The 26,635-nt window shown below is 46.0% G+C and overlaps 2 long non-coding RNA genes and 1 pseudogene across 4 annotated transcripts; all 3 read right to left on the bottom strand.

Moving 5' to 3' along the window:
• Positions 1 to 7,361: 7,361 nt before the first annotated feature.
• LOC148000815 (uncharacterized) lies at positions 7,362 to 10,094 on the bottom strand. Its single transcript, XR_015638219.1, has 2 exons — positions 9,992 to 10,094; positions 7,362 to 9,354 (listed from the first exon to the last, which is right to left on the bottom strand). It is a non-coding gene; the product is annotated as an uncharacterized LOC148000815 (long non-coding RNA).
• A 440-nt stretch (positions 10,095 to 10,534) lies between these two features.
• Positions 10,535 to 10,810, bottom strand: LOC148000814 (signal recognition particle RNA; annotated as a pseudogene).
• A 5,480-nt stretch (positions 10,811 to 16,290) lies between these two features.
• LOC148000813 (uncharacterized) lies at positions 16,291 to 26,225 on the bottom strand. Of its 3 annotated transcripts, XR_015638218.1 has the most exons (8): positions 26,144 to 26,225; positions 24,843 to 24,949; positions 23,662 to 23,787; positions 20,684 to 20,984; positions 18,989 to 19,048; positions 18,685 to 18,777; positions 17,231 to 18,178; positions 16,291 to 17,113 (listed from the first exon to the last, which is right to left on the bottom strand). It is a non-coding gene; the product is annotated as an uncharacterized LOC148000813 (long non-coding RNA). The 3 variants fall into 3 exon arrangements; XR_015638217.1 differs by lacking the exons at positions 16,291 to 17,113; positions 26,144 to 26,225 and adding an exon at positions 21,765 to 21,948 and having other exon boundaries at positions 17,665 to 18,178; positions 23,671 to 23,787; positions 24,843 to 24,996; XR_015638216.1 differs by lacking the exons at positions 16,291 to 17,113; positions 26,144 to 26,225 and having other exon boundaries at positions 17,453 to 18,178; positions 18,640 to 18,777; positions 23,671 to 23,787; positions 24,843 to 24,993.
• Between the last annotated feature and the right edge of the window lie 410 nt (positions 26,226 to 26,635).

The raw sequence follows: 26,635 nt of genomic DNA, 5'->3' as shown, positions 1-26,635 counted from the left end.
AAAGAAGTACTTCCCAAACATTTTTAAAAACAAAACTGACATAGTAACCACTTTAAGGTAGAATTTTTTTTTTTTAATTTTCAAACGTTTTCAAGTGTCTTTAAACTTCAAATTGCATTTGGATTGGAATTCACAATTTTTGCTGATGTGCTAGAATGTTCTAACTGATCTCTTTGTCTGAGACTCTGTGACTCAGGAAAGAAAGCATATTCTTCGGGGGACGTAAACCTGGGTGGACATGGCTGAGTAAGGAGTAAAGTGTGCTACCCTAAGCCATGGCTGCCTTGGAAAGACCGATTGAAAGACATCATCTGTTGTTTGGTTCTTATTTCTCATTTCATTCAGTACAATTGGAAAGCCGGAATAGCATGCCGTCCTGTCCTCTTGGGACCCATGTCCTCATTTGTCCAATGTCTTTCCTGCTGACTTCAACACTATATTACACCTTTGTATGAACGCAATGCCAGGCCAGATCGGTAGCAGGTAGAAGCGAGGGAGCGCATGGTGCCACTTTGAATTTTAAGAGGCAACCAGAATTTTTATTAAGAAACTGCTGGTTTTAGGTGACACCCACCAGTCATTACTTCTTCCTCTCTGCTCTTAATGACTGTCTTAGCTTTTGGTCTTCCCCAGCGGAGGGAGCCATCACTCATCAACCCAATTAACTCTCAAGATCAAAGTATGCAGGCAGAGCCAGGACTTCTGGGATGAGAAGGGAGCTTAGCAGGCTTTTCAGACACTCACAGCTAAGGAGGGGAAAATGGGAGGGGGCAGTAAAAAAAAAAAAACCTAGAAAAATTTAAAAGGACCTACAGGAAACAGGAGCGGTCACTCAAGAAAGTCTATGAAATCTTAAAAGTGTGGGCTGTGAGCTATATCCTGCCTCATCTACTGCCTCTCTGGCTCTGTGTTATGAAGTGTTACCTTCCCTTGGCCCTCTTACCTCGCCAGCTCCCAGCCTGGTCCTGTCTTAGGAAGCTCTCTTCCAGCAATGCATCTTGGGGAGAAGGGCCCCTCTCTGCCCGCCCACCTCCCTCAGATGATACAGGTTGAGAATAGATGGGTCTCTATTGCTTCCACCCGCAGCAGCTCTCTCACTGAGAAGGCGAGTTCCCATGCTGAGGAGAACAAGTCGTTTTCACTCTAGCACACGCACTAGAAAAAGAACATTTGTCACTCCGGGGAAAGGAAGCCTTGACAAAATTATCCAGTTGGACAGAGAGCTCAACCATTTACTCTAGGGATTAACTTCATTGGAAACAGGGAGAAAAGTCATTTGAAAGCGTAGAGGGCCTGATGAGCAGCAAGGATGAGGCCCAGGGAAAGCTCTGAGAGGAGAAAAAGTGGCCAGGCAGCATAAAGTTTAGTAAAAAGAAGCAGTGGGGAGCCGACTAAGAAGAACTTTCTCGGAACGCAGTAGCGAGGGAAGGCCACAGGAATGCATGGTCAGGGTTGCACCCATGCGGGAGCTAAGGGTGTGGACAGACTCCAAAGCTTCTCAAACTTCAACAGGAAGAGAGAGATACTGGGCCTGGTTTGAGCATTTGAAACTCTAAACCCGACCCTCAGTGACACACTTCCTCCAAGCATCTAAATACATTGAAAGCCATTCCTATTCAAATCACCTGACATACAAACTATTGAAAAGAATGGACTAGAGGGCTGGAGCGATGGCTCAGTGGTGACTGACTGCTCTTCCAGAGGTCCTGAGTTCAAATCCCAGCAACCACATGGTGGCTCACAACCATCTGTAATCAGATGCCCTATTCTGGTGTGTCTGAAGACAGCTACAGTGTATAATAAATAAACAAGTAAATCTTTTTTTTTTTATAAAAAGAATGAAATAGAGAATTTGGACTCAGAAACACAGGCAGAGGGTCCAAAGAACAACTGAAAATGCTTTGATGCAAACAGAGGCACAGCTTATCAAAACTTACAAACACATTTAAAGTGGTGCTCAGGGGAATTTCATAGCCGAGATGCTGTACAATGATAATATAAAGGCTTTCAGATCGGCAGCCCGGACCTGCCGACAGACGGCAGAAGAAGGAAAGGAAAGGCCAGTCAACCGAGAGGGAAGAGGGAAGAGCAGCGGGGATTCCAGCTCTGTGCTTCCTCCTCAAAAGGCTCGCACAAGATCCAGCAAGTTACACGGAGAGATCACTCGGCAAGCCAGGACTGGCTATGGCAGAGGACCTGGGCTCCATTCCCCACGCATACACGGGAGCTCACAGCTGTCTGTAGCTCTAGTTCTTGAAGATCCAATACCACCACCTTCTGACCTCCCCAAGCGTGCATGTGGTACACATACGTGCAGGCAAACACACATACATTAAAAAAACAAAACCAAATAAATAAAATGTATTTTAAGCTAGCATAGAATGGGGAGAGACTCTAGAGTCCCTCTTCCCCCCTCGTCCCCCATCTGAGGAGATATTCTCATGTACAACTGCTGGGGAAGGAGGACTCTTTCTCTGGGAGTGTGGCCAGAGTAGGTTTCCCATTCCCCAGGGGATGACCCAGACTCATATACAAAAAGGCAGCAATAATTGGACTCAGTGATCTAAAACTTTAATTAATTAAGCCTTATAAAAGGGGGAGAGACATGAAAGGGAGATCCTAGAGGAATTGGAGAGGCTGAATAGTGGGTATGATCAAGATATGTATGCATATATAAATTTGACAAAGGATAAATAAAAATGTTTTAGGTTATAACTTTCTGTCATTAAAAGATTAACACTCTTTATGAACATAGGCATGGATTGCCAACAAAACACTAGCATCATAAGACAGCAGCATACTGAAGAAGAGGATGTAGCCAGTCAAGCCAGGCTCACATCAGAAATGCAAAGGGAGTTTATAGCCAGAAGTCAATGTCAACTGGGCGTGATGGTTCAGGCCTAGAATCCTTCCACTCAAAAGGCTGAGGCAGAAGGAACATTGCACATTTCAGGCCAGCCTGTGCCACATAGGAAGTTTTGTGCCAGCCTGGGCTATAGAGTATGACCTTAGGGAGGAGGAGAGAGAATATGGTATGCACTATTAATAGAACACAGCATGTGTAAACAAGAAGAATTATAAACCATTTCAGTTTTACTGACAACATGATATTGAATATAGAAGATTTTGAAGAATAAACATTAGAACGAAGTAATTAATTTATTGAGGTTATAGGGCATATAGTGGATAAACAGAAGCCAATTTCATTTCCTTGCACTGAAAATTCCTAACAACAGTTTCACTGACGATAGCATCAACAAGAATAAAAAGGCATACATTCAACAATTAGAAAAAGAACACAAGTCACACACACCCACACACACACACACACACACACACACACACACACACACACACACACGTGTTAAAAGATAGAGAAGCTGGCCTGCATTAATGTATCGTTGTCTGGAAGTTAAGTTCAGTGTCCTTAGTGTGATAAAATTCCTCAAATCAATTTGCAGATTAAATGCAAAAGTTTCAGCAGAACTTCATAGACTGATATAAAATGTGTACAGGACTACAAGGGACCCAGAATAAATAAAATTACTTAGAAAAGATTAAAGACAGAGGACTTGTCTTCCTTGACTTTAAAACTTGATCCAGATTCCTGATATTCAGAATAGTGGCAAAATGCCAATGGAACAGAACTGGATGATGTCCCTCCACATTTATAACCCGTGACTTATCAAGAAGGCTGCCAAACCCACACATTATCTATACCAACACCAGAGGAGGTGTATTTTAACAGAAAGGTTTCCTTTGGTTGACAGTTCCGAAGTTCCATGGTTGAGGGCTGTGTCTTGTAATTGCTTTCTTGTTGGAAGAGTCCAGAGAGGCTGTAGGACCTCAGACAGCAAGCAACAGGAAAACCGTGTGCCCCCTGGGATTCCTCTCCCTTCTTAGGAAGCCCCTGGGATTGCACCATGGGTTCCACCCTGATGACTGTCTAATCCTAATCCGCTCCCCAAGGCCCCACCTCCAGACAACACAGATCAAGTTTCTACTTTCGTGTAACCTCTCACTGAGGATTAGGTCTATACTCATGAACCTTAAGGAACACACGCCACATCTAAACACTCCTCCCTGATCCCCCATGACTCATTTCCTTCTCATTAAAATAATCTATCTCCCCAAATCCCAAAGTCTAACTTGTTCTAGAATTCAACTGTCAAATGTCTCATCTGAGACTCAAGGCAATTTCCTTGCAGTTATAAACCTAGAGTGTTAAAATACGTTATCTATTTCCAATATTCAATGGTGGGACAGGCACGGAGCAAATGTTCCCATTCCAAGCCAGGGGGCTCTTCTCTGCCAGGCTAAGGTGCTCAGGTTCAGGCCAGGGGAGAGAGAACTCAGGCAGAGAGGGAGAACAGCTTCTGCTGCCCCCACTGCTGGTCCTTCTCCTTACCGCTTGGGTTGCTTGGGCAGAGCTGAGACAGCAGGAGGCTGAGTAGCCAGGGGGCGGGGGTGCAGGGGGTGCTTCTGGCAGCGATTTCTGGAGAGCAGATCTCTTCCCCGAGCCACGGTGTTACAGCTCTTATGACAGAAGCTCTCAGATGATGGAATCATTTCTGCACACCTTTAATTCTGTTCTGGACACTTAAATACAGTTTTTTGGATGAGTCAGTGTCTGACAGCAGGTACTTCCTATTGGTTTGGCCTGAGAGTTTGGGAAGACCTCATCTACATATTTGGGGGTGTGGTCATTTCTACTGATCGTCTTGAGACTACATGACCTGTGGTCACGACCTCACCTGTGGAGGAGGGGCTTGAGGCATTGGCCTACGTGACAGGTCTGTCTCAAACCTCTCTACAGGGGTCTTTGGGGGGGGCAATGTGAGACCCTGATATTCTGGGAGCCTGGGAATGCACTTGCCGCCCCTTTTAGGGTCTCCCGGGGATTTGACCTATCTCAGTCAGGAATCAGGGTACCTTTCACTGCCCACCGCCCCACAAAATACAATTCGAAAATGCAAAGGGCTTAAAACACAACACAACCATAAACCTAAACTCTAGCATCCCGTTACACAGTGAGGTGAGAGGTGGGTACTCCAGGCCTGAACGTGTCCTCCCTATGATTTTGCTTGTTAACTCTTTGGGTACATACTGATTTGTGTATCTTTGCAAGGTCTGCCTGACAATCTGCTATTTGCATTGCCCCTCCAATGCCTCTGTTAAGGGTCCACTAGGCATCACTCCATGGGGGATTCTCCAGCAAGCCTGGACGCCCGTGGAATGCTTTCTACCTTGCTTCCCATGTTTTTGTGTGAGATCTTTGTGGAAACCATTGTGATCCCATAATGGCTGCATTTTGTACACCTGCAGACCCATGTCTGGGTGGACAGAGAGGCCTGTCATTGTCATGAGCTATTGAAACACGGCTACAGTGCCACTGAACCCTTCTTCAGGAAGAAAGTCAGAATCAGAAGCTGTCTCTGTTTCTCGTGTAACTCACAGCAATGGAGAAAGAAACTCAGTGGTGCTGGGACACATGGGTGCCGGATGGCCTACAGTGTACCTGTACAATCGTGTTGGAAGATCTAACTGTGGAAGCTGAAACTATAAGCATCCTACGACTGCCACTTGGTCGTCTGTTCATATCAAAGGTGACAGGGAAGACCTTTTGTGGTTCTGTGGTGCCTCATGTCCCTTACTTAAAAAAAAGAGAAAAAGAAGAAAGAAAGAAAGAAAGGAAGGAAGGAAGGAAGAAAGAAAGAAAGAAAGAAAGAAAGAAAGAAAGAAAGAGAGAAAGAGCGAGCGAGCGAGCAGAGTAGTTTTGTGAGCTTCAGTGAGTGGTTGATTATTTTTAGATAAGGCACCAAAAGTGTCAGGAAATATTTTTAGATATGGTGCTAAAAGTGTGGGCAACATGAGGAAAAGCAGATAAATCCAAAATTTAAAAAAAAATTGTTTAAGAAAAGATATCAACAAAATGAAAAAGAAAAACCCCACGTACTAAGCAGATTAAAATATTGGCTCATGGGGCTGGAGAGTTGGCTCAGTGGTTAAGAACACTGACTGCTCTTCCAGAGGTCCTGAGTTCAAGTCCCAGCAACCACATGGTGGCTCACAACCATCTGTAATGGGATCCCTCTTCTGGTGTTCATGAAGACAGCTACAGCATACGCATAAAATAAATAAACCTTTAAGAAACATTGGCTCATTATATAGTTGATTTAGGATGTATTTCCAGAATTTTTAAATAACTTTTATAATTCAGTGATTATTTTTAAATGGGCAAAGTATTTGAACCTTTCCCCCATATTGGATAGAAAATAGCCAATACACTCATGAAAACATGCTAAGGAAAATATCAACCAAAACCACAGTGGAGAGCTGGTTTGGTGAACACACACTTTAACTCCAACATTCAGGAGGCCAAGGAAGGAGAAGCTCTGTAGGTTCAAGGCCAGCCTGGTCTACATAGAATGTTCTAGGACACTTGGTGAGACCTTCTATCAAAAGAATAACAGAAACAAAAACATAACTGTGAGCTATCACTCCATACCCACTAGGGTGGCCATAGATACAACAAAACCAGGAAGACCTCGGGGTAAGAAGAGAACTGTTGGTGGGCTAATGGCAAGATGTCGAACCACACATTGCTAGTAATGACTGAAGCAGGACTGTGACTACAGAAAAGAGTTTGGTGGGCCTTAAGACTTCAATACAGAGCTGCTTACAATCCCTCAGCCTCACCCATAGGCACATGACCAAGAGAAAGTACACACAGCCGAATACGCGCTGTTGTAAACACACATCGGCACATGGACTTGTCCACAAAAGCTTTGGGCAGCACCGCTCATGGTGACCCGTGAGCTGAGTGTTTTCAGGGGGAGGAGCGGAGAAAATGCACGTGGAAACGTGGAGTCTTCCTTGGCAATTCGAAGGAACAAATTATAAGCATCTATTAATTCTTCCTCTTAGATAACCTTAAAAAAGGCCACGGGACACATTCGCACCTTTCTTGCAAATGCTCGGGATTGAAATGAAATCAGTCAAGGGGACCTGTGGCAGGGGTTAGGAGAGAGGTAGTCACCCTTAGGAAATGCTGGTGGTTTGGGGTTTTTAGTTATTCTAAAGGTTGACCCGATAGGTGAATGTACAGAAAAACAAAAACCATAAACCAAAAACCAAAAAACCACCAAAAAACAAAAACAAAAACAAACAAAAACAAACAAAAAACCTGAGTTCATGTTAATTCTGTCTTAATCAAAATGCTTTTTAAAGAATAAGTGTTTCCTTTAATGAAGAAAAACACCCAATTATTATTCTTTCAAGTAGTTTAAAAACCTTAATTCCCCTTCTTCAGAAACCGTTCATACTAACATAAAACGTCTCTACTTTTCCAGAACACTCTGTTTTTTTTGTTTTTTTTTTTTATTATTATTAACTTGAGTATTTCTTATATACATTTCGAGTGTTATTCCCTTTCCCGGTTTCCGGGCAAACATCCCCCTCCCCCCTCCCCTTCCTTATGGGTGTTCCCCTCCCAACCCTCCCCCCATTGCCGCCCTCCCCCCATAGACTAGTTCACTGGGGGTTCAGTCTTAGCAGGACCCAGGGCTTCCCCTTCCACTGGTGCTCTTACTAGGATATTCATTGCTACCTATGGGGTCAGAGTCCAGGGTCAGTCCATGTATAGTCTTTAGGTAGTGGCTTAGTCCCTGGAAGCTCTGGTTGCTTGGCATTGTTGTACTTTTGGGGTCTCGAGCCCCTTCAAGCTATTCCAGTTCTTTCTCTGATTCCTTCAATAGGGGACCTATTCTCAGTTCAGTGGTTTGCTGCTGGCATTCGCCTCTATATTTGCTGTATTCTGGCTGTGTCTCTCAGGAGCGATCTACATCCGGCTCCTGTCGGTCTGCACTTCTTTGCTTCATCCATCTTGTCTAATTGGGTGGCTGTATATGTATGGGCCACATGTGGGGCAGGCTCTGAATGGGTGTTCCTTCAGTCTCTGTTTTAATCTTTGCCTCTCCCTTCCCTGCCAAGGGTATTCTTTTTCCTCATTTAAAGAAGGAGTGAAGCATTCACATTTTGATCATCCGTCTTGAGTTTCGTTTGTTCTAGGGATCTAGGGTAATTCAAGCATTTGGGCTAATAGCCACTTATCAATGAGTGCATACCATGTATGTCTTTCTGTGATTGGGTTAGCTCACTCAGGATGATATTTTCCAGTTCCAACCATTTGCCTACGAATTTCATAAACTCGTTGTTTTTGATAGCTGAGTAATATTCCATTGTGTAGATGTACCACATTTTCTGTATCCATTCCTCTGTTGAAGGGCATCTGGGTTTTTTCCATTTTCTGGCTATTATAAATAAGGCTGCGATGAACATAGTGGAGCACGTGTCTCTTTTATATGTTGAGGCATCTTTTGGGTATATGCCCAAGAGAGGTATAGCTGGATCCTCAGGCAGTTCAATGTCCAATTTTCTGAGGAACCTCCAGACTGATTTCCAGAATGGTTTTACCAGTCTGCAATCCCACCAACAATGGAGGAGTGTTCCTCTTTCTCCACATCCTCGCCAGCATCTGCTGTCACCTGAGTTTTTGATCTTAGCCAATCGCACTGGTGTGAGGTGAAATCTCAGGGTTGTTTTGATTTGCATTTCCCTTATGACTAAAGATGTTGAACATTTCTTTAGGTGTTTCTCAGCCATTCGGGATTCCTCAGCTGTGAATTCTTTGTTTAGCTCTGAACCCCATTTTTTAATAGGGTTATTTGTTTCCCTGCGGTCTAACTTCTTGAGTTCTTTGTATATTTTGGATATAAGGCCTCTATCTGTTGTAGGATTGGTAAAGATCTTTTCCCAATCTGTTGGTTGCCGTTTTGTCCTAACCACAGTGTCCTTTGCCTTACAGAAGCTTTGCAGTTTTATGAGATCCCATTTGTCGATTCTTGATCTTAGAGCATAAGCCATTGGTGTTTTGTTCAGGAAATTTTTTCCAGTGCCCATGTGTTCCAGATGCTTCCCTAGTTTTTCTTCTATTAGTTTGAGTGTGTCTGGTTTGATGTGGAGGTCCTTGATCCACTTGGACTTAAGCTTTGTACAGGGTGATAAGCATGGATCGATCTGCATTCTTCTACATGTTGCCCTCCAGTTGAACCAGCACCATTTGCTGAAAATGCTATCTTTTTTCCATTGGATGGTTTTGGCTCCTTTGTCAAAAATCAAGTGACCATAGGTGTGTGGGTTCATTTCTGGGTCTTCAATTCTATTCAGAACACTCTGTTTTGAGGAAGAGATGGCGTGAGCCGTTTCCCAGCTCTGGAAGACTGAACAGCTGTGGGAACAGGGGCCTGAGTTCAGTCCCATCAACTGCTACCAGACGGACTGCAGAGAGGGTTTCTGGAAAACAATCCAAATTTAAAAAATACTGTATATGTTTACAAATAAGACAATTACCAGGAAGCTGGGGTTTATATCTGGAGAGATCATTTTACATTACTAGCTCTGGTTTGAAATGAAATCTCAGCTGAAACTTCTGGCAGATCCTCCCACCCCTTGGGGACCTAACATTCTTATGCACATGCGTTTTAGAAAAGGAGAGAAGCATTGCTATGAACATGATCTGTCCCCCCCTCCCTTCCAGAGGCTGATTGCATCCACATTGTTAAGCAGATGGTGGCTGAGGATACTCACCAAAAGCAAACACATTTTAATTTCCTTTATTAAATCGAGGTAGGGAGATCATCTTGAGATGATTAAATTAGAGACCTTAAATAACTCATTCCGTAGGAAACTTACGGCCAAGCCACAGAGCTATTTCTTCAGTGACAATAGAAACCACAGAGTCACAGGAAATGGAAGAGTCTAATTTTCCTTAGTAACAAAGAGACAAGGATGGCCACAGACAGCTCCCAGTAAGCCGTACACTGCCAGGGGGCTTAAGGGTGTTCTCACAGGAGACAGATGTGCCTGAACTTGGTGATGCTAGCACCTTCTTTTTCAACCAAGGAGAGCATTACCTGTGCAGTCCACACACCTGGAGCACCTTCACAGCAAAGGGGTCACGGCCTCTTCTTTAAGAGGCATCTGTCCTTCATGACAGCTTCCCGCTTGCTTCTGGGAATAGATCTTTTCCCGTAAGGATAGGCTCTGACCGCTGAACTGTTGAATGCGATGTTGGCTCCTGTCTTCAAGACAGGAGTTACTGGTGCTTCATCCCAGGAATACGTACGAGGAGCCTAACTAGTTCTGCCTTCCCACGTACAGGAACGGTGCAGCACGGCCTCGCCACCCCTGACCTCAGTCAGACCCGTTCATGGTCACTGACTTTATTATTGATAAAACCGTGGATAAAGCTGGGGCAGGTAGATCTGTCTAGGCAGACTGAGCTGTAGGTAATGAGTGGGTCCACAAAGCTCTGATGCGGAAAACCTGGCCCCAGTCACCCAAGAGAATGTTCTCGAAGTTGGAGAAAGAAGACTTAGATGTCCGGAACTGCCTGTCTTCCGATGTTAAGGTAGGGATTCCGTGAGCACTGGCCAAGTAAGGGAAAATCGTGGTAATAGTCGTGCGGTTGTGGAAGCAGAGACTTAGTAGCAGCCTCGCAAACACTCAAGAGACCCAGTTAGCTTTTTACTGATCAGCACGGGAATTTTGACCTGCTCTGTTTCCGACTTGGGCCAGTTCACCCTCCTTAGGCAACCTGGTGGTCCCGTCTTTGAGGAGGTCACCACATTGATGCCGAACTTAGTGTGGACCCCAGATGGGCATAGCGCGCTTACAGCCCAGAACTGCTGGACTCGAGCGCCCCTCCCATCTCAGCCTCCGGGAGAGCCGGGACTATAGGCCTGCCGGCTTAGAGTCAATTAGTTTTTGTTTTTGTTTTTTGTTTTTTAAACCAACCTACCAAACAAACAAACACAAAATCCCAAACAACTCCGAAGCCAAGTGTAGGACAGAGTTGTAGGATAAGTGCTTTGAGGGGTGGAGGCAGGAGGATTGCAAACTCCAAGCCAGCCCGAGCTGCACAGAATTTGAAGCCAGTTTGAATGAAAGAGTTGAGAATCCGTCTCACTAACCAAAACATTATCACCCTTTCAGGTTGGTAAGAGAATTACATGGCTTCCTGTGCTCACCTCCAGCCGATGGTTTTCTGTGTAATAGGAACTGCGTGCCCCTGGTTGAGAAGCAGGGTCTGTGCCCTTGAACCCACACAGGCCTTCACAGCTGCTGTGACAGCAGCAGGAGGCAGGGGTGACGTGAAGTGTGTGGTTTTGGAGGTCATAAAGGCAAGATGGCTTTGATTTGATTTTGATTTGTGTGGCTCTGGCTTTGATTCTTTCTCTCCAGGTCACAGCTACCAACCTTGTGGTTCTAAGGAAGTCCACAAGGACAGTGGCTGGACCACTACAAGCATCGGCTGCCACTTATCGCACTGCTGCTGGTGAGGATGTGAACAGACCTCCTAGTAACTGTAGCGTGCAGAGAGCCAGAAATCCAGCGAGGCTGGAACCCCCACCTCTACAAGACTTCGTGTGTTGGAATCTGTTGCCTCGCAGGAGCTGATCACGAATTCAAGAGTGATCCATACCTCTTCCTGGCAGAAAGCCACAAAGCACAGGAGATTAAGAATTCACAGGACCCACAATAACAGCGGCTCAGTGGGAAATGTTTGATCTTTATGGCTTTGAGCATTTTACAACTCCCATGATGCAAGTCAGGAACGAATCTGGGAACACAGCAAACTAACGAGATGATTAGTCATCCTTCCAACCAACGTCTGCCATCATTCTGAACATCTTAATAAAGTACAATAGAAACCCGTATCTGGTCTAGTGTGTCTATGCTCAAATCCTGCCTCTAACACTTAGTAGCTGTGTGATTTAAGGCAAGTTACTTGATCTCTCTGTTCCAGATTCCTTTGTCTGTAAAGGAAGACAACATTAATTTCTGCTTTACAGATTTTGTGAAGTTGAAAGTGTTAATACACATGGATATTTAATGAAGGTCCAGCACACATGTACTAATCTATGTATATATGCATGCACATATGTATGCATGTATGTATCTATTAATCTATCTTTCATATACCTATCATCTATCACCTATCTATGTATCTATCATCTATCTATCTATCTATCTATCTATCTATCTATCTATCTATCTATCTATCTATCTATATATCTATCTATCTATCTTTCATATACCTATCATCTATCACCTATCTATGTATCTATCATCTATCTATCTATCTATCTATCTATCTATCTATCTATCTATCTATCTATCTTTCATATACCTATCATCTATCTATCACCTATTTATGTATCTATGTATCTATCTATGTATCTATGTATCTTTCATATACCTATCATCTATCTATCACCTATCTATGTATCTATCATCTATCTTTCATATACCTATCATCTATCTATCACCTCTATGTATCTATCATCTATCTATCTTTCATATACCTATCATCTATCACCTATCTATGTATCTATCATCTATCTATCTATCTATCTATCTATCTATCTATCTATCTATCTATCTATCTATCTATCTATCTTTCATATACCTATCATCTATCACCTATCTATGTATCTATCATCTATCTATCTATCCATCTATCATCTATCTATGTATCTATCATCCATCTATCATCTATCCATCATCTATCTAGTTTGTGTGCATGTGTGCACTCAAGTGTTAGTTTGTATAACGTGCACACGTGAATGTAGGCACACACATGCCATGGTGCACGTGTGGAGGTCAGAGGACAGTCCTTAGGAGTTGGTCCTCTCCTTTCCACCTTCACATAGGTTTGAGAACTGGACTCAGGTGTCTGGGTTTTCGCAGCCAGCACTGTAACTCGCTGGATCATCTCTGCAGCCCTTGTTCTAGCCTTTTCTATCTGTACTAATTACTATTAGTATTGTGCATGTTTCTGCGGACTAAACTCAGGACTCTGTGCATGTTAAGCAAATGTTCTACCACTGACCTAGGTCTCAAGCCTTAGGCTTCTTAGAATAAGACTCAAAGCAAGATGGAAAAGTGCTAACATCCGTTAAGTTCAGGAGACACGTATATCCCGTATCATTTGACACGTTGCTGTAATTTTAAAATGATGCTAAAATGAAATTGCACACAATGGTATCGGTCTATGGTAGTGCACCCATTAGGGAGGCAGAAGATTAACCTGTCCTGGGAAACAACCTCTGCGCACAATAAAATGTCTGCTCGCCTCCAGCACCTGCATTCCTCTCAGGGAGAGGCTGTTGTTGGCTTGAGAAATACAACTTCAACTTGAGGTGGAGTGTATGACCTTGAGGTTGGTGCTGGCAGAGTCCCAATCCTAAGAGGCAGCATGAGGCTGCTCCGAGTGGGAAGCAGGGGGAGGAGAAGTGAGGCCAGAGAAACACTGCAGGGAGGCTGGCTTCCATGCTGAAGGGTATGTGACTGAATGTGCAGGAACTAGTTCTTGAGACTGAGACGGGGTGGACCTGAAGAGCTTGTTTCTGTGAGGGCAAGCATTCCAGAAGTTCATCTTGACGTTGGCTCAGACATGGAGGTGGGGCCGTGAAGCATGCCTCAGGATATCCACCTCCATACAGCCTTCCAGGCTGGGGCCCCAAGTCTGCTCCTCCCAGTATCTGTGCCAAGGCCTTGCTTTTCACAGTGGCTTCCAGACATGTTCTGGGTACAGTTGCTATCATGGGGCCCATTCCCAGGAGACTCCTCTGACAGTGACAGTGCTTCAGACCCCACAGTGGCTTTGCTAGTTTGCCTTAGATGTCCAGAGTGGCCTGGGATCTTCCCCTTCCTCTGTACTTGGTTTCACACTAGAAGGGAGGAGGAGAAAAGGCTGGACCCGTGGCATCCAGCCCTTTTGTCAGGAAGGCAAAGGGCCCCCTTATGGTCTCCACAGACTCTATCCTATCAGCGAACCCCATCAACCTGAGTTGCCTTCCTGAATACCTTAGCTGTAACATGAGGCACTGAAGAAACAAGTCAGGCCTGATATGGCTGTGCAGATCGGAGATTCCAGCATTAGGGAAGCTGAGGCAGGAGAGTGATAGGTTCTGGGCCAGTCCGGGATATATATACATACACATATACATATGTGCATTTCACATATATGCATATATACACACATATATAATTATACACACATATACATATACAGTGAGATCTGTGTCACTAATATGAAATGTGCACACACACAGTAGAGAGAGACAGGCAGACAGAAAGAGAAACAGAGACAGGGCTCAAGCATATAAGTCATCTCTGAGTACTTTATGCACTGAAAGTTTCCAGGAGAGTGTTAGTTATGCTGGTACAGAGGAGACATCCCGTGATATCAGCACTTGGGAGGCTGAGGCAGAAGGATCAGGGATATGAGGTGAGTTGAAGGCTGGCCTGGTTAGCTTAGTAAGACCCTGTCTCAAAACGGAGTCATTTTTGAGAGGAGTGGAGATGAATGCAGCCCAGTGGTTCAAGCATGAACCTAGTGACACTGGGTTCAGCCCCGAGTGAGAGAGAGGGGGATGGGGCTCGAGTGAGGAAACTGCTGAGACTTCCTCAACCCTGCTAACACTGATCAGGTCTTAGCCACTTGGCTGCCAGCTCAGCAGCTCAGGAAGGGAGGAGGTACATGCGAATTTCATCAGCTCCTGTAAGAAATCCCCATGTTACACGTGTGACTTAGAAAGCCTCATTAGGGTTTTTACCATCTAGTAGGAACAGTCCAGGAAACCGTCAAAAGGCTAACTGACCTGAATCCAATCCTTCAGAAACAAGCCTTCCCAAACGCCAGCCTCCTAGGAGAGTCTAAAAGGTGTCTTTTCTAAGGAATTTGTAACTGGTGGACTTTTGAAACACAAACTGTTCTTTAGAAAAAACAATTCTGGATGCCACAAATATTTGCTGAGAAACTTCCACATGCCCCACACTGAGCTAAGATGTACATGAGTCACACAGACTAGGTCTCTGCCCCCAAGGGTGCTGCTTTTCAGAGGCCAGACAAGCCAATGAGTAGCTACAGCAGTTAGTCATGTGGAGGGCATTATGAAGCAGAGGGCTGGAGTTCTGGTGGATTGACATTACATGCTGTTATGGTGCCTCCGCCCCCTCGTCCCTGCAATGACAATCTGAAAGAGACAGGCAGACGCTCTTCAAGATCTGGTGACTATCCTGCTGCCATACATAGGAGGAGAGAAAAACCAGCGGTGACACCGTCTGTCTGTGCTGGACTGGCATAGACCAGGCAGAGGAAGAAAATCACTGGCAGGGGACAGCAGTGGGACTGGAGAGGTGTCCGTGTATTTTTATTGATTTTCTCCCCATTGTGTGCACCCAGCTACACACTCCCTTTCTGCTTTCAGGTCTCAACTGTCCAATTGCTACCCACCTTACCCAACATCTCTTTTCAGCCTTGTGTTCTCCTTTCTATCTCCCTAGCTTGGACCCACACTCCTTCCCACTTACATTTATATAGAAAACATGGTAGGCTACGATCTGCGTGAGAGAGAGAGAGAGAGAGAGAGAGAGAGAGAGAGAGAGAGAGAGAACGTGGCTTTCGTCTAAGCAAGCTTAATGTAGCACATTCTGTTCTGTCCATTTTCCTGTACATTTCACTTATGTTTCAGCTGAGTAAAATCCGGTTGTGTGTACACAGTTTCATTATCCGTCCCTCTGCTGACACACATCCATGCCGGTTCCGTCCTGTTGTTACTGGGACTGCAGCAGCAGTAACTATGGAAATACAAGCATTTCTATGGTAGGATATGGGCTCCTTTGGCGTTTTTTGGGTCGTGTGGCAGTTGTTTTTAACTTCCTGAGAAACTTCCAGACTGTAATAGCCTCACTAGGTTACACTCCCACCGGCAGTGAATGATGGCTCTTTTTTCCTCCAACCTCGCTGACGTCGATTGCTACCTATTTTCTCGATGATAGCCGTTCTGACTGGGGAGAGAGGGAGCTGCACAGTAGCTTAGCTTTGCAGCTAAGGATGAGGAAAATGTTTTTACAGTGCTCATATGTCATCCATGCTTCTCGTTTTAATAGCTGTCTACCTGTCTTATATACACCGATAATGAATTTGTCGAGAGGGGATCGGGTCGAAGCACACCCCACCCTCCGATAGCTCCAGAAACAAGTAGGTCAAGGCGACAGAACTGAACTCAACCCAGAAACGAAGTTTTCTACAATGAAGACGTTCGCACCGAGAGAGAAGTTAAAGATGAAGTCAGACCGTGAAAACACCCCAGTCTCCGAGATTGTTATTGGGAGAATAGCTCGGATCACGCCCAGACAGAGCGCACCAAGCCAACATGGTTCCATGTGGAGCGGTTTAATGGGAGAAGAGACGTGGAGGAGAGGAAAGGCCAGCCATGAGCACGTGGACAGAAGTGGGGTGGGGTGGGGAGAGAAGGGACAGGGATGGAGGGGAGCAGCCCCCTTCTAGTCAGGCACAGCTGGCTGTTCCCAGGTAGCTGTGGAGGTGGGTCTTAGACAGAAAACCAACACTGCCGAGTGCAGTCCACAGATTCAGTGCAATCCCCACCAAAATACCAATGAGCTTCTATACAGAACTAGAAAAAAAATCAATCTAAAATTCATATGGCAACACAAAAAGACCCCAAATAGCTCATTTGATCCTTAGACAAAAGGTCACTAGAACTGCCATAATATCTGGGCTCGAATTACCCTACAGCGCTGTAGTTACAGACGGTGCAGTGCCGGCCTGAAAACAGACATGTGAATAGAACAGAACAGAGAGCCTAGAGTGAACCTGCACAAGCTATGGGCAAGACGTCAACAGTGCACTGGAAGATATTCAGTTAGCAGCACTGGCAAAACCTGCGAAGAATGACGTTAGATTCTTATTGTTCCCTTCGCTTAGAAGATTCATTTACACGGCTGCATACATCGATAGCTTGCTCCTTTGTACTGGCAACAGCCATCTGCCATATGTAGCAAGTATGTTTTTAACACATCCTAACCATTGTTATGAAGAGAAGCTGGCTCAGGTCCAGAACCTTGGTAGTTGAGTTTCTAACTCAGTGGCTTATGCCTCTATTTCGGCTCTGCGGGGGCTGAGAGACGGAGGCCATCTTCAGCTATGTAACCGGATATGCTTGGCCTTCAGATTGAGACCCTGCTTCAAAACAATACACAAAATGAATAGTACACAAGTAAACATATAGATAAGATAAACAGATTGGAGTTCTGAAGAGGTGACTCTAAGTCAGGTTGTCAAAACCCATGTACAGACCTGGGCACGGTAGCATATCTATAGATGTCTGCGCAACTCTATCCTGGGGCTGGGGAGGCAGAGACAGGAGCATCTCTGGCTTGCTGGGGAATCCAGCTAAGCCAGGGAGTTCCAGGTCCAGTGAAGGAGTGTGTTTAAAAGATAAGGGAGAGAGTGATTGAGAGACAGACCTGATGATAGTCTCTGACTTTCAGAAGCATGTATTCACACACACACACACACACACACACACACACACACACACACACACCCCACATACACTCACATACACATAAATGTTCACACACATGTGCACACACACATGCTCACACACACACATCTCTCTCATTGCGCATACATCACACATGGGTACACAGACGTGTTCACACACATACATGCACACATGCATACATGCACACACATATACATGCTCTCACATACACCACAGTACATACACACTGTAATAAACCAGTGACTGGAGCTTGGAGCCATGGTTATGCAGGGAAGACTTATGACGAGTCTTACTTCTCAGGAAACTCAGTCAGGACTTTGCCAACGTCATACTCGTGAGTCACAGGGTTGAGTGTTGAGAAGTGCTTCAGTCGGGCTGCTTTTCCCACTTTGAAGGGTTCACATATGGCCCAACTGCTTTTCTCATGGCACCTTCTGTCCAGTCTCTCATGTGGAATTTTGTCCGATTTCAGTGAGTGTGACTTGAGAGAGCAGGGCCTGAGCCAGGACAGGGTCAGGAAGTGTGGAGTTCATTGCAATGAGACCTTATGTTTTCAGGGACTTTCCAGGGTCCTTAACTCAAGCACGGGACATCGTCCTGTGTCTCAGATCCTGTGCATTCTGCTATCCTATGTGGCAAGCAGCTCCGTGGACCGCATCTCAGCTGTCTCCCAGCTCAGCCCTAGTGCCTCCTGGAGTTTCTCAGTCTCATACTCCTGCCCTTTGCCTGGCCTTTTCCTGCAGATAGAGTAACGGGCTCAGTTCCTCCCCCTCTGTCCTCCATCCCCTTCCGAGCCTGATCCCCCACCCTTCCTCTATCTGCTTCTCTCCCTAGCTGCCCACCCTCCTCTTCTCTCCGCCTGTTCCTGACTTTGGCTTCAGCTGTGTTACTTGCTGTGGCCCGTGGCTGAAGAGATAAGAGGTTGGAGGTATACCTGAGCAGCTGGAGTAACCCCTCGTCCCTCAGAATCACCAAGTGAGGAACCAAAATGACACAGGCATGGGCTACACAAACAAAGGAGGCCAGCTCGACAAGACCATCAGCGTAGCACAAAGCTCTCCAGGCAAGTCAGCCTGCTGGCCGCCCAGGTTTACCTGTAAACACTCGAGGGCCATGGTGTGCTGAGATGCCTGTGGGAGTGCTTCATCAGCGAGCTGCCCTCCATCCACCCTCTCACCCTGGCCTGTCTACTCCCTACCGTCTCTCCTGGCCTGGACAGCACATTGGAGGATACAGGCTGCACCTCAGTCATCTAAGAATCCTGCAGTGTCTGCTGCCTGGGGCCCAGCAAGTCTCTGTTGGACAGGGTCGAATCTGGTCCTTTCGATCAATACCCCTAGAGGAAAAATGGACGAGGCATTTATATTTAGTTTCACGGTATTTAGTGAGACCCCCTTTATGAATTTTCATTCCTGTTTGGTCTAGTATGGGGTTCTTCTGTTTCCCACTTTGTGTAAAAGATGTTGTGACACCCACAAACAGCCTGAGCTCTAGACAGAAGTGACAACCCCCACTCTGGCCCGCCCTTCTGCCAACAAGGCTTGTACCTCCATACAGGTCCTCTCAATGGCCTTTCTGTTGATTCTGATCTGTCCCTTTTAGGAAACCTTTAAAGGAAAATAGGATATGACATGAGAAACAAAGTTAATCCTGGCCAGTCTGAGAAGGTGCAGCCACAGCAGCGCGGTCTCCTCATGCCGGGCACAGGAGAATGTGTGTGCTTTATTTTTTATCTTAAAGGGCATAATTTTGAAGACGGGGCCATTGGCCTTCGTAATGGCTGCTCTCCAAGAACAGATAAGTGTGCATTACCATCTCAGCAGCGAGCCATTTGGAAAGGCCCGAGTTGTTCATTTCCAGAGTTTACTCAGACAGGGTCTTAGGGATGGGCTCTGGGTCCCCATGAGGCTGCCTGACTTTTCCCCCCCTCAGTGCCACACCAGCACACCATTCCACAGGTCACTCGTAGGGACAACGATCTTGGGGACAATATCCATTGCTTTAACTTACACACACCCCGTGGTGGTGTAAGTTAAACTCTTAAACAGATCCCTTGCTTTCAAGTCTTCATCGTCAAACAGCCAACTAGAGAACGCTGCAGAAGCTGAAGAATGGGGGAGTGGTATGAGTCCAGCAGTCTCCTGAGGAAGCCGCACTGAGCCCCCTCTATTCCATTATAGTTCTTAAAAGTTATGTTTATTTGTGTGTGCATTCGTGTGTGTGTGTGTGTGTGTGTGTGTGTGTGTGTGTGTGTGTGCATACATATGCATGCAGATTTGTGCGTGTAAGTTGCTCATGAAGACCAGGAAAGGATGCTGAATTCCCTACAACAGGAGTTGTAGGAGGTTAGGAACCCTGACATCACGCCGATGTTGAATTCAGGTGCCCTGTGTGAGCAGCATTTATTGCCTAGCCATCCTCCAACCTTTCACTCCCATCCTGATTTCCCCCTCTTTATTTAGTGCAACCCCATACGTAAGCAGACATGCTCACCCAGGAAGGCGTGGTGTATTGGCCAGATCCAAATGACATTTTGATGTACCCTTGTCCTTGCATTCAGGGAACTGTGTAGAGCCAACCCCAGCCTTGACTGGCTCATGAGACAATGTGAACATGAAGGGTATTACTGGGGCCTGGAAATGGCCCCATGATGGAAATGGGGTTTAAAGGAACCCCAGGGGTTTCCCAGTCAGTCCATGGTGGCCGGTCTATGGAACAGAACAGGGACAAAGCACATTGTGGGTCACTATCTCATGAGTGTTGTCCTACAATGCCACCTGAGACACACAGATAAATGGCCCATGGGTTAACCTATAGACTTGCAGAACCTCGACTCAAATCTACAAGCTGAACTTCTAAGAAGAGCAGAGAGAAAGTTTCAGTAGAGTTCTCACTGTCAGAGTGAGAACACAGTGGTGACTCAGAGGAAGACCAGATCTGAGAGTGGAGGGAAAGCTCATGACTAAGTCTCTTCTCCAGCTCTGGCATGGCGTGGCGACCCTCTTCTGCCTGGAACTCACTCTGTGGAGTCAAACCAGGTTCAAGGCCAGAGTTTTTCGTTTTTTCCATCATGAAATCGACTTGGGTCTGTTTATGTTCCTAGCTCATGGTTTTGCTTCGTTTTGTATTTTGAAGGTGAGTTGGAGATTGTTAAATGATATTTTTAGAATTGGGATGTGGCCCACTCAGTGAGGTGCTTGCCTAAAGCACATCTTTAGGGGTGAGGTGTTATGGAGACATACCTGGGAGTATGGGGCGGGATTCTCAGGGTCGCCTGCTCTCCCCTCCTCTCTTGTTTTATTTTGTTCTTCGAGGCATCATCTCATATAAGCTGGGCTGGCCTCAGATGAAACTGTCATGTTACATAGGATGAGGAGGATCTTGAACTTATGATCCTTCTGTCTCCATCCTCCAAGAGCTGGGATTTCAGGCATGTGGCCCAATGCCATGTTTCCATGCTGCTGGAAGTCAAGCGCAGGGCTTCATGCATTCTAGGCAAGCATTCTACCAGCCGAACCAAATTCCCAGCCTCCCCGGCTCAGTCTGAAAGACAGTGAGGTTCAGGGGAGCTTCTGCACACAACGCTGCAAAATTAACATGCAAAAAAAATTGTTTGCAAAAAGAATAGCTGGAAACTCCTGCCCGGAGTTCCTGACAGGAGCCAAAGCACTAGAGTGTCATTATCGTACCAAAATGCACATCTTTTGGTGAAGATTTGAAATGCTAATGAGATGCATGAGTGACACATGAAGCTGTGTAGAAGTACATGTCACAATCATGAGAGAGCCTGCACTATGCAAATGAGCCAGGAAGCCTGGCTATGCAAATAACCCTGAAGTCCAGACTACGTGACATAATGCCTCTCGCTGTGTACAGGGCTGCGGACTGAGCTTCTGCACTTTCTGCTCTGGCCTGCTTCTTTCTTCCTGAAAGTATACCTTTCTGTAACACACAACTCCTGCTGCTCTCCTCACGTCTCTTTCCACTTCCTCGTTTATGGCACAAGAACCCAGAGCCCCTTCAGAAGTGTCCAGTGAACTCCAATTTCCACCAGTATCAAGTCATCTAGGGAGACTTTGTAAAGATTTACCACTTTCTGGGCTAATTCTCCAAACTATAATAATTTTGTTCCCAGAACTAAAGCAACCTGTTTTTCCTGCCTTCTCCACTGATTCAAAGATGGCCGGTCTGCGAGCAGGGACTATGAGCTCACATATCACAGGGCTCAGAACATTCCCACCTCCTATAAGAAGGGAAACCTGGGTTCTCCTCAGCGCTCCTGCCTGTTGGTCACATTAATAAGTTTTTAAATAAATCTCTTACGTCTGTGTCAGTGGCTCCCCCTCAGGTTTTAAACCTGGAACCTTTCAGAAAGGAAGTTCAGGTCTTTTGTAGAAGTTGAGGTTGGCCCATCGTCAAGGTGTTGGGGTCTTCATCCTGGCAGTCTGTCCCTTCATGATGCTAAGGAACCAGCCTCTACAGTGACCCAGAGGCTTAAGGAATAAGCCTGCAGCATTCCAGAAAAAACTATGTGCCATTTTATCTAGGAATATATATATATATATGAATATATACACACATATATTACATATTAATTACATTTATATGCATTTATATTACATACGCTACATATACATACACGCTACACATACACATACATATATATTATAAATATATAGCAAGCTGTGATGCCCATAACATTGGTGTTATATAAATAGGGAAGTCAAAACCAAAATGGAAGCTATAGAAAGTCAACAGGGAACACCAGTACATGAAATCTAAGAGGAGTGGTGCCTTCCCTCCATCCCGTATGCAAGGCTCATTTCTTTTCAGACCAGTCAACTCAGAATTTAAATAATGCCTCCCTTCTGTTATGACAAGGTTGCATATATTTTTCTGAAAGGCTGGTGCTTTATAAATGAAAGAGGAATATATTCGCCAACTGAACATTTCATTTTCTCCAATTTCTGCATATTCTTACTCTATATAAGTGGAGCATTAGTTAGCGGCATGCCTGCCTTAAAAGCGAGAGGAAATCAGGCCCTCGGTGACGAGAACTAGAGAGACAACCTGAGAAGCTGAGGCTTGCCCTGCCTCAGAGGAGGGACCTTTGCAAACCAGAAGATAAATCCAGACAGAACTAGAATTTTTTTCCTGGTATTGAAAATGTTCGTGGCCACAGGGATGGCCTAGTTTCCTGTCAGGCACAGTCAAATCTTGACAAACTGCTCTTGGAACATCTGTAGCTGACTGCGTGTTGACTGTCTTTGAACGGTTAAAACACCGAAGCTGGGCTCCTTTGACCCAGCTGGGCTTTGGAAATCCGACCTATCCCAATTGCAGATGTTACTTAGAGCACCAAGAGCAGGCCAGGGTAAAGGAAGGGGACTGGGACTAGAGAGAGAATTTTCAAACTGTGGCTGGTCGGGATTGGAAGGATGGGAGTGAGGCTCCCAAATCCGAGTTCCCCATTGACCCCCATGTTCTTTGGTAGGGTGCACCCTACCAAAGACTTGGTAGACTGTGGTAGACTGTGACTGGGTGCACAGTCCTCGGGAGATGCTGCTGCTGGTTGTACAGAGGTGATGTGGGGCGAGTGGAACTGTGTCACCAGATAGACATACTGGTAAGGTTGAGTAGGTTACGGAACCCCAGCAATCCTTACAATTGAGAACGATAGGTGTTTGAATCAGCTCCCAATCAGATTCCTGTCCTGGAGCATGTGACCACGACACCCCACTATGACAACCATGACAACATAGCATAGAGCCCAGAGTTCTCCATGCCAATGACGTATCTAGATGGGCTGGCCCTGAGAATTTAGCCAGTAAGCTTCCCTTTCCAGACATTCCTTCCTGTAAAAAGTATTTTAATCTCTAGTCCACCCTGAGTAAGTCATATGCAGCTCTTTCCACCATGAATAAACAGTTTGGACAAGCAAGGACTGTCTCCTTCATCAAGGACTGCTGTAGGGGGGAAGCCTTCATCATACAGATACATAAGTCCCTGCAGAAGGTCCCTCCACCCTGCTGATACTCACCCTGAGCTAAGCCAGATCCCCCCTCATCCTCCTCCCTTCCTCAACTCCTCTTGGTTCCCAGCACCTCTGGGTGCCCAGGAGTTTCAGAATCACAGCCTCCCCCCTAGCCCCAGCCTGCACTGTTTCTCACCAGGAGAAACATGGGGCTGGGACCCGTAGCCTAGCCCCCGGCTTCATCACCTTCCTCACCCCCAGAGGCGTCCTGACACTCCAGCAGCAAGGTGAAACGCAGATCCACAAGGTGGCAGTCACCTGGACACTGGTCTGGAAGGATGGACAGTACAAAAATAATGCTCCTCTTGAAATCTGTGAGGCGGGTGGTAAACAGGTTCAGTAGGGCTCTGAGAAACACCTGCTGCTCTTTCAGGGTGAACTCTGTGAGGCCAAAGGAGGGGAAGATGGCTCCCTCCAAGATCCAGGGACTTCAGACCAGGGCTTCAATGCTAGGGTCTTCAGAGTAAGGTCAGGGGCATGCCCCCATCTCAGGGAAGCATGCACCCAGGGACCTGGCTATAGACTGATAGTGTGTAGTCATGGGTTTGAATGAAGCCTCAAGCATGGTGTCCAGCGCCAGCCAGCCTTGTGATTGGACTATAGAGAATTGATGCCTCTTAGGTAGGGACATCAAAACCCAACCCAAGGCCCCCTTCCCTCCCCCGAGGCCAGCAAGGATAAGATTAGCAACCTTCTGCATAGCCTATTGGGACTGCACAGAAGTTACTCAAGAGAAAGTGCTTTCTAAACTAGAAGCCACTGGCTATCAGAATAGGAGCTAGCACCCCACAGGCAGCAGCAGCATGGCCCATCGGAGATCATGAGCTAATCATATAGAGAGTGACTTGTCATAGCCTTCAAAACTAATAGACAAGTTGAGAGAGTGGACACAGGTGGCCATAAGGTTTGACCCCTCCCCGGATTGGCAGAGGCCTGTATAATGGCTTCTCTGGTTAGGTGAGGGGACACACCAAGGCTGTGCAGGCCACTCACTGGTTTGACCCTCAGTGTACTCAGAAATAAAAAAACAAAAAAAAAACAAAAAAAAAAAAAACAAAAAAATCCAACAAAACCCAAAGCAACAAAAACATCTCTAGAATCGGCAAAATCAGGTTTTCTCTGCTCAGCAGAGAATGCACAAAGTACTGGGTTGCGGTATGGGAGAAACAGTTCCACAGGTGCACTAGAACTGTTGGTTCAGGGCCTGTTAACTCCCCCTTCCCTACAAATGAGTGAAGTTTGCCTGACTGCCAGGCCCACAGCTTCTGGAAAGCAATTTCCAGGGGCTGGGGGAGGAGGGACTTCGGAACATCAGAAGAGGAAACGCTACAAAGCCCAGAGATCAAAAAGCGCAAACAAGATCTTACCTGGATTGCTGAAGGCCTGGGAGGGGCTCTGCACCTTCTCTGTATCTCCAGAGACCTGGAAGAATCTTGATGCAACCCAGTCTTACTTGTCTTTGATGCTCGAAGGCCTGCAGGCGAGCCGAAACTGGTTGAGTTTAAAATGGCTGACAGTGACAGCCAGATGACCTGAAGCCCCATTATAAAGCCGTCTGACGTGCGTGACATGCTCACATCCTACCATGATGAAGCAAGCACTGGATTACCAAAGAGGAAGGAGCTGGCGGAGATCCCGGAAGTCTCCGCCGGGAAGACACACGATGCTCCTTTTGTTAATTTATCCCTATTTTTTTCTCACTCTAAAAGAACTGAGGTGTTTGCCGGCTACTCTCTTCTCCATTGTCTGGCACAGTATGAAGTGGTTTGTTCTAAGAACGTTTGTTACTGATTTTACTATTGCCCATGGGAACACAGACAGGTAAAGGATACATTTAAGGTCACCCTCACCCCAGAGGAAGCTAGAAAATTTGTCTCCCACAGCTCCAGAATGCAGGATAATTTCGGAAACAACACTTGGCTGTGTTGGGGGCTCAGGCGAAGGCTATGGCCTGATGCTAGCCCCTGCCCCATGAATGGAGAATGCTGGGTACTCAAGGGGCAGTATGGCTGCCAGTCTGTGCAGCCTACAGCCTACGGTGAGCAGTGATGGTGGCGACAGAGGAAGTGGAGCTCAGGAAAGAGTCAGCTTTGGGTTCCAGAGGTCGTTATCCCTTCACACTCATTATCTAGCCATTATTCACACCGAACACAGAGAAGTCACACCTTTGCTGCTAAATGAAAAAAGTAAGCATTAAGTTATAGAGCGTCCTAGTTTTCTTTCCGGCGATAAAACAGCCTGACCATAAGCAACTCAGGGGAGGAAAGAGTTCACATCAGCTTATGCTTGTCGGTCAGACATGGAGGGAAATCAGAGACTAGAGTAGAAACCATGGGGAAAGGCTGCTCGCTGGCTCATTCAAAGGCTTTCTTATACCACCAGGACCTACTACGTAGGGATGGTACCGCCCAAGGTGGACTTAGCCCTCCTGCATCAATTATAAATTAGGAGACTCGCTCACAGACATGCCTGCAGGCCAGTCCGCTCCAGGTACTTCTCCCTTCAGACAAGGATAGGTTGTCAGACTGATATTTAAAGCTTAGTAGGATAGTTAGTTGTGTAAGAGTGAAGCAGCAAGTTCCTGTGTTAGTAGTTATTCTATTGCTGTGAAGAGACACCATGACCAGAGGAACTCATAAAAGAAAGTATTCGATTGGGGCTGGCTTACAGTTTCAGAGGCTCAGTCCCTAATCATCCTGGCGGCAGGGATGGCAAGCATGTGCTGGAGAAGTAGCCAAGAGCTTCATCCTGATTCACAGGCAGAGTCCACACCCAGTGATACACTTCCTCTGTCATGGCCACACCCCTTAATGCTTTCCAACAGTGCTACTCCCAGGTGACTAAACATTCAAACACATAAAACTATAGAGGCATTCAAACCACTATACGTTCTTGTGAGAAACCATCGCAGGTAATTTGAGTACCTATCCCCTGTGTACCAGGAGACACCACTTTACTCTCACTGAGAAATTAACAACGGGGCCATGGAGGAGGAGCAATGGACCTTCTGTAAAGGCATCAACAAGGAGGGCAGTTTGAACTTCCTCAAAGTTAAACTTAGTCGCGTGTGACGATGCATGCTTGAAAATCTTAGCCCTTGGGAGATAAAGATTGAGGTCAAACTGGGCAGCTCAGTGAAACCCAATCTTAAGAAATTAAT

This window comes from Rattus norvegicus, chromosome 15 (genome assembly GCF_021556685.1).
Source record: "Rattus norvegicus strain SHRSP/BbbUtx chromosome 15, alternate assembly SHRSP_T2T, whole genome shotgun sequence".
NCBI lineage: Eukaryota > Metazoa > Chordata > Mammalia > Rodentia > Muridae > Rattus > Rattus norvegicus.
Note: the sequence above shows the minus strand (reverse complement) of the source record. Positions and strands in the feature narration are given on the sequence as shown.